Source organism: Cajanus cajan, chromosome 4 (assembly GCF_000230855.2).
Source record: "Cajanus cajan strain Asha chromosome 4, NIPB_CcT2T_4, whole genome shotgun sequence".
NCBI classification, from domain to species: domain Eukaryota; kingdom Viridiplantae; phylum Streptophyta; class Magnoliopsida; order Fabales; family Fabaceae; genus Cajanus; species Cajanus cajan.
In genome coordinates, this window is record NC_138520.1 from 55,100,639 (window position 1) to 55,113,978 (window position 13,340).

Here is a 13,340-nt window from a genome sequence, read left to right on the forward strand (position 1 = left end):
CGTTCTCTCTCCCATAGCATCATTTTTACAAATTAAACATATATTCGTAGTCCTAAATATATATAGAATCACATAAGACAATTAATTCTCCAAACATAAATACTTATAAAATTATTCATAACCCTAAGGGCTCTTCCTCTACCCAATTCCCTCATGTAACCCTACATATAAATAATCCCCTTTTCCCCCGTACCTGGATAAATAGGAACTAGGGCATAACCTCCTCCTTTCTTTCCTTAAAGAAGGACCGGGACTAAAACTGGGGCAGAACCTCATCCTCTGAGTTCCTCTTGGTCTTCAGAGAGAAGAAGAGGAAAGAAGAGCATAAGAGAGAAGGAAGAGAAGGTGTGTGAAAATGAGAGAAATGAGGGTCTATTTATAGGAATTCTGGCTCACCTACCAGAACGGCCTGTACTAAAAGCGGAACGGCCCGTTCCGGAACCTTCAAGTATACACAAAATTTTCCACTGGAACGGCCCGTTCCAACTAAAATATTTTAAGCATTTTTCTTATTCCGGAATGGCTCGTTTCATTTTGGAAACGGCCCGTTCTAGAACAACCCAAATAGGTAAATTTTCTACTTTGGAACGACCCGTTCTGCTACTTAAAAATGGGTTCATTTTCATCATTTGGAACGGCCCGTTCCACTTTTGGAACGACCCGTTCTGGGCAATCAAACATAGGTATATTTAGTCATTTGGAACGGCCCGTTCCGGGCTACTAATCCACCCTAATTGGGCCCTTGGCCCAGTGAAAATTGGGCTGTTACAGTAGCTCTACACAAGCTTCATCTCTAGAGGTTGTAGGTTCCTCTACAAATCTTACGCTCATGATAGAAGAACGGGTCACTATAGTTATCAATACTGCATTGGCCTCTTTTTTGCAAACACAATTACCAGAGAAGATGAGGTAGATAATTCAAGTAGTTCACCCATCAACAACACTATCAAACAACGAACTTAGGAAGGATCAAGGACGAGATGATGATTTCACTAGCTTAGGTTGATTACTATTTAGGATGACTCATTATTTGACTTTTCTTTTTGCAAGACATTGATTAGTTATGGTTTCTTTGAGATAGTATGCACAAGTTGGGTTTTGTAAGACATTTAACAATTTGGTTTTGTAAGACATATTGTTACATGCAACTTTTATTTTAAATCATGTCCAATTAAAAAAAAAATATATAGTTGATTTAGTTTTACTTAAAATATTCAAATTAAGTGGTAAATTTATAAGGATTCATGAGAGATTAATGTATATAGATAAACGAGGAAGGTTTCACAAGACATTAGCGAGGGATTCACGAGGGAACTTAAAAGATATGTTGTCAAGGCTTCGTGAGGGATTAACAAGGGATTTGTGAGGGAACTCAAAAGATTTGTTGTAAAGGCTTCGTGAGGGATTAGCGTGGAATTCGCAAGGGAAATCAATCGATATGCTTTGATGGATTTGCGTGGAATTAAAGAAAGTTTTGCTAGGGACATATTTGCGAGGGGTTTAGCATGAGATTTACGAGGGAGCTTAATAGTTATATGTTGATGGATTTGCGATGGATTCATGAAGAATTCGCGAGGGAACTTGATAAATATGTTGTCCAGAATTTGTGAGGGCTAAGCGAGGGATTTGAGAGGGACCTCAATTGATATGTTGTGAGGGATTTGCAAGAAATTAGTGTGGGTATTTGGTGTGGAATTAGCAACAATATAGCGAGGGATAATTATGATGGAGGGGCAAAAGACTAGTGAGGAAATCATTAAACAACATTTTGCGATGGAGTAGCGATAAAGTAGCGAAGGATATCTTGCAAAGGTTTTGCGGCGTGTTAGTGAGGAAATATCAAATGTAATTAGCGAGGGAATTGGGGTTGTACATTTGCGAGGCGATAGTAATGAATTAGCGGCACAAATTTGCAACAGATTAATGAAGCCTATTATGAGCGAATGGTGAAGGAATGTAGCGAGAGAATTGGGAAGGATATGCATTAGTTGCTAATTTGTAACTTGAATTTAGTGAGGGAATCATCCGTCGCAAATCCCTCTCTAGTCCCTTGCAATTCTATTTAGCGAGGGATTTGTGCAGGATCTTTTCCTCTCTAATTTGCAATTTTCTTGTAATGTCTACAACTTAACTCTTAAATATTCCTTACCCTTAGAGCCCCACCAAACTACTAAAATCACAACATACAACATATAATCAACATATCATCATATAAAACATATTTTTGGAAAACAACAATGTTACATTTGTTGGAAAGAGTGTTACCTTGGTTAGTGTCTCCTTTCTGGAGCTTTTGCATGGCCTAGAGGTAGAGCTGTCAATTTTGACTTGGTCAACTCATAAATAAGTCCAATGTGGACCTTAAAAACAAATGCCTAAATAGAAAGATGCTATTTTGGTTCGATTCACTTCGTGGACGAGCCAAATGACCATAGACAGGCTAACCCATAGGATTTTAGGCTTGACTGATCAAAATTAAAAATAATTAATTAATTTGTAATAGATATAGTAAGATGTAATGCAAGTAATAAATGTTATATGAGATTGGATAAAAATTTGTTTTGTGGGAAGATGATGTGATGAAAAATATGGCAAGAAGGATGAAAGCCAACACTAGTGCAAAAACAGGCTTTTACGTCACCTAATTTACGTCGGAAACAGGAAAACTCGATGTTATAAAAACGCGGTGGCAATATCGTAAATATGGAGAGACTAATTTACGTCGGACATATGGGGGTCCGACGTAAATTAGCCAATCTACATCGGAGGTATCTTTAAGCCGACGTAGATTGACGTAGATTGGCTAATTTACGTAGGACCCCCATATGTCTGACGTAAATTAGCCTCTATAATGCAAAGCCTTTCAATATTCTCATTCCCGCGCACCCTTGTTTACGAAAGGATCTCTAATATTCTCATTACTCTAAGTCTAACAGTCTCGAAGTCCCTTGTTTGCTCACATTACTCTAAGTCTAAGTCCTCTAAGAGTCTGCACATTTCACATTTGAGGTAACTTTCGTCTACGCATTATTTTGTTTATTTTCTGTTTTGTGTTCATCTGGAACGGCCCGTTCTGCAAGCAGAACGGGCGTTCTGCTTCATTTGTTTGTTTGATAAATGTTAATCTGGAACAGGCTGTTTCGGAACCAGAACGAGCCATTCCAGATAAACAATTAACAAAGAAGTTTGTTAGCTGGAACGAGCCGTTCTCATTTTAGAACGGGCCGTTCCAGACGCATAAATCTGTGTTAATTATGTATCTGAAACGTCCCGTTCTGGTTTCAGTACGGGTCGTTCCAGATGCATTAAGGAAAGACTTTTTTAGGCATTGACCTTTAGTTTACCATGTTATTAGTAGAAATATTTATGGATTTTATCCAAAATTACTATCAATTTTTTAGGGTTGTAGTTTAGGTTAGAAAAATTATGAATAATTGAGTCAATAGTTAATTTGTGTTAATATATAGATAATGAATCGAAGTTGGATGAATGCAAGTCGCATTAGTCAAGAGTACAGAAATGGAGTTGAAGAGTTCTTGGAATTTGCAAGAGAAAATGGGAATCCCATCAAAGGGGCATATTATTGTCCATGTGTTCGTTGTTTGAATCAGATACGTCAAGAAGTTGGGGAAATACGTGATCACCTGTTTATATATGATATTGTGAAGAGTTATACAGTATGGACATGGCACGGAGAAATATTAGACATTCCAACAGTGTCAACAACTGAAAATTTTGAAGGGATGGATGATAATTTAGAAGAGATGATACGTGATGTTGATGAAGAAAATTTTGAAAGAGCACATGTGTATGATACCTTAAAGTCTGATTTTGAGCAACCATTGTACCCAAGATGCAGTATGTTTACAAGATTATCAGCAACTTTAAGATTGTTTAGTTTAAAAGAAAGAAATGGTTGGACTGATAAAAGTTTCACAGAATTGTTGGAGTTGTTGAAGGAGATGCTTCCAGAAGATAACACGTTACCTAATCGCAACTATATGTCAAAAAAGATACTATGTCCAATGTTTGGAGTATAAGAAGATACACGCTTGCCCTAATGATTGCGTATTGTATACAAATGATTTTGCTACACTGAAAGTGTGTCCGACATGTGCATTTTCGCGGTTCAAAAAGAAAACTGATGGAAGTAGTGGTGAGGAAGAAATAGAGGGTCCCCCTGCTAAGGTCTTATGGTATTTGCCAATAATACATAGGTTTAAAAGATTATTTGCCATTAAAAAGGATGCAAAAAACCTCACATGGCATGAAAATGGTAGAAAATGTGACAATTTTCTTCGACATCCAGCTGATTCTCCGCAATGGAAGAGGATTGATGAAACATTTCCAAAATTTGGTGTAGAGTCAAGAAACTTGAGAATTGGTCTAGCTACAGATGGCATGAATCCTTATGGGAACTTAAGTAGTAAACACAGTTCATGGCCAGTTTTGTTGGTCATTTACAATTTGCCTCCTCGGCTATGCATGAAGAGAAAATATATTATAATGTCTATGATGATATCAGGACCCCGACAACCAGGAAATGACAGATGTGTATCTTAGTCCATTGATTAATGACTTGAAAATGTTGTGGGAGACAGGAGTGGAGGTCTTTGATGCATATCGTGAAGAAAAATTTACCATGCGTGCAATGTTATTTTGCACAATAAATGATTTTCCAGCATATGGTAACTTGAGTGGGTATAGTGTGAAGGGTCATTATGCATGTCCTATATGTGAAGAAAACACAAGTTATACCCAATTGAAACATGGGCAACAGACTGCGTACACTAGGCATCGTAAGTTTCTTGTTCGTAGTCATCCATACCGTAGATTGAAGAAACCATTCAATGGATGTCAGGAGGATGAACTTGCCTCGACACCGCGCAATGGTGCAGAAGTATATTAGCGGGTGAAGAACATTAACATTGTGTTCGGAAAGACGCAAAAGAAGTCAACTGAGAGAAATATTTGGAAGAAACGATCAATATTCTTTAATCTTCCTTATTGGTGCAAGCTAGATGTTAGACACTGCATAGATGTGATGCATGTGGAGAAAAATGTTTGTGATAGTGTAATTGGGACATTGCTAAACATCAAAGGAAAGACTAAAGATGGAGTGAAAGCACGACAAGATTTGGTGGACATGGGTATACGTTCTGAGTTACATCCTCAGTCTATTGGAAGACGCACTTACTTGCCTCCAGCTTGTCATACTCTATCAAAAAAAGAAAAAAAAAGCTTTTGTGAGTGCTTACACAGTGTGAAAGTTCCACAAGGGTACTCCTCAAATGTTAAGAGTCTGGTGTCTATGCAAGATTTGAAGTTAATTGGTTTAAAGTCTCACGATTGTCATGTCTTAATGCAACAACTTTTTCCTGTGGCTATTCGTACCATTTTACCATCTTCTGTTAGAGTTTCTATTACTCGATTGTGTTTATTCTTCAATGCCATTTGCAACAAAGTAATTGACCCTGTAAAGTTAGATGAGTTAGAAAATGAAGCAATCACAATCTTGTGTCAATTGGAAATGTATTTTCCACCTTCATTTTTTGATATCATGGTGCTTTTGATAGTTCATTTGGTTAGGGAGATTCGATTGTGTGGCCCGGTTTATCTTAGATGGATGTACCCTGTTGAGAGATACATGAAGATCTTAAAAGGATATGTCAACAACCAATACCGCCCAGAAGCCTCTATTATGGAGAGGTACATTGCAGAAGAAGCCATTGAGTTTTGTTCAGGGTACATGTCGAAATCAGAACCAACAGGAATTCCTAAGACTCGACATGATGGGAAACAATTTGGTAAGGGTACTCAAAGTTTAAAGATTAGAACTGTGAGTCGAACAGAAGTTGACCAAGCACATTTGTACATATTGAACAACACTGATGAAGTAATTCCTTACATATCTGAACACATAGATGAATTGAAGATAGCACACCCCCGAATAAATGAGAAATCGGTTTTGAATGAACATAACAAGAGTTTCTTATATTGATTTAAGAAAAAGGTTTACGGTGAGGTTAATGCTTTTGATACACTTTTGAGACTCGCTCGTGGGCCTAACAACGATGTCATTACATTTGGTGGGTATGACATTAACAAATATTGTTTCTATACAAAGACAGAAGATGACAAAAGTAGAGTACAAAATAATGAGGTTACAATTCAGGCTGAGGCTGTGCACTTTGCTAGTTCTAAAGATAAAAATCTCATTACAGCACCCATGAGTTATTTCGGAGTCATACAAGACATATGGGAAATTGATTATGTTACGTTTAGAGTGCCTGTGTTCAAGTGTAATTGGGTTGATGACAATACGGGTGTGCAGACAGATGATTTAGGATTTACTTTGGTTGATTTGAATAAGGTCGGTTATAAAGATGAACCTTTTATTATGGCATATCAAGCAAGACAAATTTTTTATGTCAAGGATCCATGTAATGAGAAATGGTCAGTGGTCCTCGAAGGAAGAACCATGCATGGAACTCACGAAGATGAGTCTCTAGATATGCATGAGACACCGTCTTTCTCAAGTAGATCATTTGGTCCTATTGCGGACAATGAAGTGGACGAAATACATGCTATTCGAAGTGATCATGATGAAGGAATATGGGAAAACATTCTAACTTAATAGGTTTCTGTTTGTGTATTATTTGTTTTTTATTAGTTATTTTGTTGCTATATTGTTATTATCTTTTTTACTTTATTTGTCTATTCAGTTAATTCATTGTTTTAATAATGAGAGTTTAATTTTTTCAGGATTATGGAGGATTTGGGGTCTGGCAGTGGAAGAAGGGAAGGTAGATCTGTCACCCGATTGTTTGGGTTGATAGTTGGACGCATTGCCAAGGAGAGGACACCGGTTGAGGTGGATCCTCGTTCTAGCAAGGCATCAGGCCCAAATGCTGTCAAGTTTAAGAGCTATTTGGGAGTCCTAGCTCCACGACATGTTTCTATTATCATTCCATCATGGGATGACGTTCAGGGGGCTGACAAGAACCTCATGTGGTAGGATATTCAGGTATATACTTTCACATCCCTTCAATATTATATAACTTAAATACATTATTTATTATTTGTTGTTATCTTCATAGCAAAATTTCGACATTCCCAACACTGAGGTCATGAGGAGGAAGATGTTATCTGCCCTTGCCACCAGGTGGAGAGACTTCAAGACTTTCTTGACACAGGAGTATGTATTTGGAGAGCGAAAAAATGAGACTCCTTGTCTAAAGTACCAGATCACTGATGAGGAGTGGATGCAATTTCGTGCCACTCGATTGGACCCTTCTTGGCAGGTTAGTTATTGATAACTCTTACATTGACTCAAATACTTAAGGTATGTCGCCACCCGCCGAAACGGACCTTGGCATTCGCGACGATGGTTGGACTCTTTTTTAAAGTTTTGGAAAATGTTGGATTGTTAGGGCGACTTATTCTCAAACTGAGACCTCATCGAACTAACAATACTTATTAAATGATTCTCACCAACCTATGTTAATCCCAAACAGGACCCTCCATAGATTAGCGGTTTTCGTAAAAAGAAGGGTTCTTGGAGTCGCCACCAATATTTTACTCAAAACATTGGAAAAAGATATAAGGCAATTGATTTTCGTAAATCAACTTTGGCCATTACAACCAGAGTCGGGTAAGGGAGTCGGTTACGTGCGAGGAAGGTGTTAGCACCCCACAACGCCCCTTTCGGGTTCCCTATGACGGATTATTTCATAAATAACAGTGTAAAGTTACTAAATTACCCCTATTTATTAGAAACGATTATAGATTAAATATTTACATGATGAAAGCTCTAAACATGCAATGCGACAATCAAAAATCAATAAAAACGGTAAAAGAAAGGATTTAGAAAGAAACCTCCGAAGCGGGCTTTTATATATATCAGAACAACGTTAGGAGGCTTTTTGGCGCTCCTTCCCACTACACGTCCGCTCGCTCCTTTCCCCTAAAGACAAATTTTTACTATGAAAATCAAAGAGATTTCCCTTCGACTTGTTCGAATCTCAAGCTAATGGCTCATGACTCAAGAACTTCGTCGGATCGGCTCCCGGAGAGATATCTAGGGCGGAGAATAGCTCAAAAACCCAAGAATACTCAGCAGGAGGGTTGAGGAATGTGTAAAAAGTGTGGAAGGACGTGCAAATGGCGTCCTATTTATAGGATTGAGGCGCAATACGGCCTGGGAGGTCAATACGGCCCGTACTGGGTTTTTGAACTACAGTACGGCCGTATTGAATTTGGTATGGCCCGTACTGAAGTTTTTTGAACTACAGTACGGCCGTATTGAATTTGGTAGGCCGTACTGAAGTTCAAAAACTTCAGTACGGCCGTATTGAGTTCACTACGGCCGTATTGCAGTTCAAATGGCTCAGTACGGCCGTACTGAACCTCTGGGAGGGCGTATTGAGCTCCAATCCTCGCACACCCTTATTCTAAGCTACTCTAAGACTTCTAGACTTACAAAGAATCATCCTAGGGTCTTCCAGGAGTCCTTCCGGCTGACTTTCCTTCGGTCTTCGAGAGTCTTTGAGTCTTATTTCCGACCCGGACAATTTTAGGGGTCTACAAGGTATATTTTAATTAATCTCATTTTCTTTTTTGTATTATTGCAGGCCAAAAGAATAGGTACCCAAGAACAACAGAGCAAGAATCATGCACCCCATCTATTATCAAGAGGGGGATATGAATTAAAAAAAAATAAAAATGATGAAGGCTAGGGCAGAGGCAGCCGGGGTTGAGTCTGCTGACCGTGTGGAGTCACCTCCCTGCCATGAGATGTGGATAGCAGCCCGGAAAAAATCAGATGGGCAAATGACTTCTGAGTCTGCAAGGGTCGTTGCTGATAAAATAGTAAGTAAAAATATACAAACTAAGACTCTTCATTTCAACTCATTTAATTCATAAGTGTAGTTTAGGGTATACTTATTGTTAATATGTTGCAGGAGGGTTTAGTTAAGCAGACGACCCAGGGCTCATTTGTTTCCCATGGTCGGGATGATATCCTCACAACGACCATAGGAAGGCCAGAGCACGTAGGCCGAGTGCGTGGTGTTGGTGGTTCTTAGAGCCACCGAGATTTCTTTGGTGCACGATCATCGAGGAACACTGTTGACTCTTGTAGTTAAGAGCCTATGCAGAGAATGGAGATGCAGTTTGAAGAGAAATTGAAGAACATTCGAGAAGAGTTTGAATAGAAGTTTGAACTTTTGGCTCGTTCTCAGCAACAGATTGCAGTTGCTCATGATGGTGTTCGAGTCAACACTAAAGGGAGTTGTGCTGCTCCAGATCCCTCAGCGAAACAGACTCACACTGATGTACCAAACCAGTGTGAGCGTTATATGTTGAGGATGACCCCCCACGGTTAGTGGCTATTGGTCGAGTATTTGAGGGTGGCTCAACCATCCATGGTGTCCCTCTACAGCCAGACTGGACACGGGTTGTGGTTGACCAAGTTCAAGATGCTGCTGCTCTAGTGCATTTGCCCAATACAGAGGTTCAACTAGTGGGGCAGGCAACTGGCACATTATTAGCTTGGCCAAAACGTTTGGTCATGCCGCTTTCAGCACGGGCAAAGGTAATTATATTATTGCTCTTTTATATTCTTATAATTCTATTATTGTTTAACTAATTTTGATTATTTCTTTAGGATTTTATCAATCGTGGTAAGGAGGTCATGAGAGAACCTCTTGTTGATCATGCTAATATCGCAAAAGCTGAGGATGATCCCATATCTAAGCTTGTAACCATATTACCACGATTAAAGAAGAAGCCAATTCAATTGCAGTGGGACATTAGAGTTTTTGGAGTTGATAGCTCTGATGTTCCACTATACATATCTCTGCCTGATGCATTAGAGATTGTTGGGGGAAACTCCATGTTAAATATATCTATCATACAGCTGTGGGCCATGTAAGTCATATTTTCTTTTATGAGTCTAAATTTACAATAATTACATTTAACTTATAATAATTATTTGTGTTAGGTACATGGACAAATTGAGTGTGGAGCAAGCACAAGCACAAGTATATGGATTTATTGAGACTCAATCCATCCAAAAATCAGGAAACACTCAGGTCCAGATCCAGCAATATATGCAAACATGGATGAGTGACTCGGGAAGAGATATATACATGGCTCCATACATTGACAGGTTAGTTTTTTAATTGGTTTTTTAATCATGGTAATTTTATAACTAATTTGTTTGTCATACAATGTAGGGCCCATTGGCAGTTAATGGTAATCATTCCTAAGGAATACACCGTGGTGTGGTTTTGTTCACTACATCGAAAACCAAGCCACGAAATTAAATGCCAATTACAAGGGTAACTAAATTTTTTCATTATGTTTTAAAACTGTAATTATATATATTGGCTAACATTTGTTTTTATTTCAATTAATTAGAATCGTGTCTGGAGCTAATATTTTAAGTGGAAGAAGCAGATCATTAAAGACATTGCACTTCATATACCCTAAGGTTAGCAAATTAATTAATACAGGCAATAATATTTAAATTTATTGACTTTGGAAATAATAGTTATTTGTTTCTCATTTTAGTGTAATAAGCAACAAGACTCGTTTGAATGCGGCTATTACATCATGTATTGGATGAGAGCCATAGTTTCTGCGGGTATTACTGATTCTTGGGCGCAAGTAATTTATATCAAAATTTATTTAAGTATATTTACCTTTACCATAATTAACATTGCATATTAATGACACTTAAATTAATGTTTCAGGTCTTTCAAGATCCATCTCCATTGCCCGAAGATGAGATCATCAAGATAAGAGAACAATGGGCAACTTTTTTTCTTCAAAGTATATAATAGTTAGATTTCTAAGTTTAGTTAGTTAGATATTATGTTTCTAGTTTAATAGCATTCACAAACATATGTTTTATATCTTTTTTAGGATAATAGGATTTACATTGTCATAATTTATGCTTTTTAACATTTATATATTATTTTCTTTGTCTTTCAATTTTGAAATATAATTTGAATTTCTATTCTGGACTGCCTGGTTTAGATTTTATATTCTGGACTGCCTAGTTTAGGTTTTATATTCTGGACTATATATATATGCAGGTTAATTTTGGGTATATAAAAAAAACAAACGTTTTTAAAAAAAAAGTAATAATTTACGTCGGACTAGACCAAGTTCGGCGTAAATTTACGTCGGCCCTAGCACTGGCCGATGTAAATTTACGTCGGACATGGTCTAGTCCGACGTAAATTATTGCGTCATTTTTCCCCTTTTAAAGCCCTTTTTATGTCGGGCACAAGGCATCTCCGACGTAAATTTACGTCGTCTTTGATAGGCGATGTAAATTTACGTCTCCCGTATTAACGTCGGAGCCTTTTCCGACGTAAAAAATTCAAAATATGCGACGTAAAAGACCCCTTTTGTACTAGTGCAAATTTGATCAATATTGGAGTGAAATTGTATCAATCTTACCTTTGGATGTGTTATTAACCTTATGGCAAAATTGAATTTTATAAGTTTTTGCTATAAATGGCTTTATCCATATGATTATGAAGAGAAAGCGAATAGGATAAAAGAGAGTTTGTATAATTTTTTTTTGGTGAATATGTAAAGTAAACAAGTACATCAAGTTCATCTCTACTCAGTATTTCATCAAGAGACATTCAATCTCATCCAATGCCGAAGGGAACTTTCTCATCATCCATACTAAATAATTATTAATAGTTGAGATCATATCTAGTTCCTTAAACAATTTCTTTATTTTGAATTTACAAAAAATTACATATATATATATATATAATTTTTGGATCTAAAATCATTTAAAAAAAAATTATTCATTTTTGTTCAAGGCCTATTTATCCCGATGATCCAGTGGCATGTCGGATCAGAAAAAAATATCAACCTAAACATAATTCATGCTATTTTAAGTTGGCCCAAAAGTACCATGTGACCTGTACAAGCCGGTCAAGCTAGGACAGTCTAAACCGTTTGATAACTCTATTTGAAGGGTTGTGGAGGTTATGCAAGGGACATGCTTGCATTGACATACTTGTATGACAAGTTATTTACACTACTAGAATTTATCTTATTACACTACTAGACTTTTCATGCAAGGGAAACGTTGTTCCTTCAAATTTTCTTGCGAAATTTTATCTGCAGGTAATACCTTCGTAGATAATAATTTTTTGCGAATTTTAAAATTCGCAGGAAATTTTCCTGCGAAATTTCTTGCGAAAAAAATTCGCAGGAAAGTTTTCTGCAAAAAAAAAAAATTGCAGGAAAGTTTCTTGCAAAAAAAATTCGCAGGAAATTTTGCAAGAAAGTTTCCTGCGAATTTTTTCGCAAGAAATTTTACAGGAATATTTTTTACGAAAAAAATAAAGAAATTACTATAAATTCTATCAATAATTTTTTAACTTTCAAATGCTCACAATGAATTCATTCGAAACATTTGTTTCCATGCCTCCAACATGTGATACATAATATTTTAAATTCTAAGATGGTAGATTATAAGCCTAACACTCAACCATATAAATCAACTTGTAAGGTAAGTGTTGTCCCAACTTATATACTCTTTAATTGCTTTATTTTCAATCGATGTGGGGACTTGAAGTTTTTTTAAAATATTAAACTTATAAATTTAAATTTATTTTTTTTATTTTTTTTATTTTTCCTGCAGATTAAAATTTGCAAGAAAATCCGCAGGAAAAGTTACCTGCAAAATTTTTCTACCATTTAGTAAACATTACTTGCGAATTTATTTTTGCAAGAAAATTTGCAAGAAACAAAATAAAATTCTTACAATATTTTTTGCAAATTTTTACCATGGAAAAAAAATTCTATGATTATTAAAATTGTAGCAAAATTTGTAAAAAATATCTGTAAATTATTTTTCGCAAATAAATTCACAAAAAAATTTTGTGAATATTTTTTTGCAGGAAAATTTGAAAAAAATTTCTGCGAATATTTTTTTGCAAGAAAATTCGCAAAAAAATTTTATGAATTTTTTTTTGTAGAAAAATTTATAAGAAAATGACATTTTTTTAGTAGTGCTAACAACTATATGGCACGCACCAAGTAGCTGGTCAGTTATATATACGACCTTGCTTTAGGTAAATAACTTTTTCAATTCTTTGTTAATTATAATTATATTCATAAAATTAATTTATTATATTGTCATATACCTAGGTCTTCTAACCCTTGGGTTGGTTTGAGGGCAAAGGCCACTGAGGTAAATGCACAATTGAGTCATAGACAGTTGGAACATAATTATCGGTTGTTGTACATTAGAGGCCACTGGATCAACTCATCGGAGATGATCTTTGCTGGATGCCTTATGA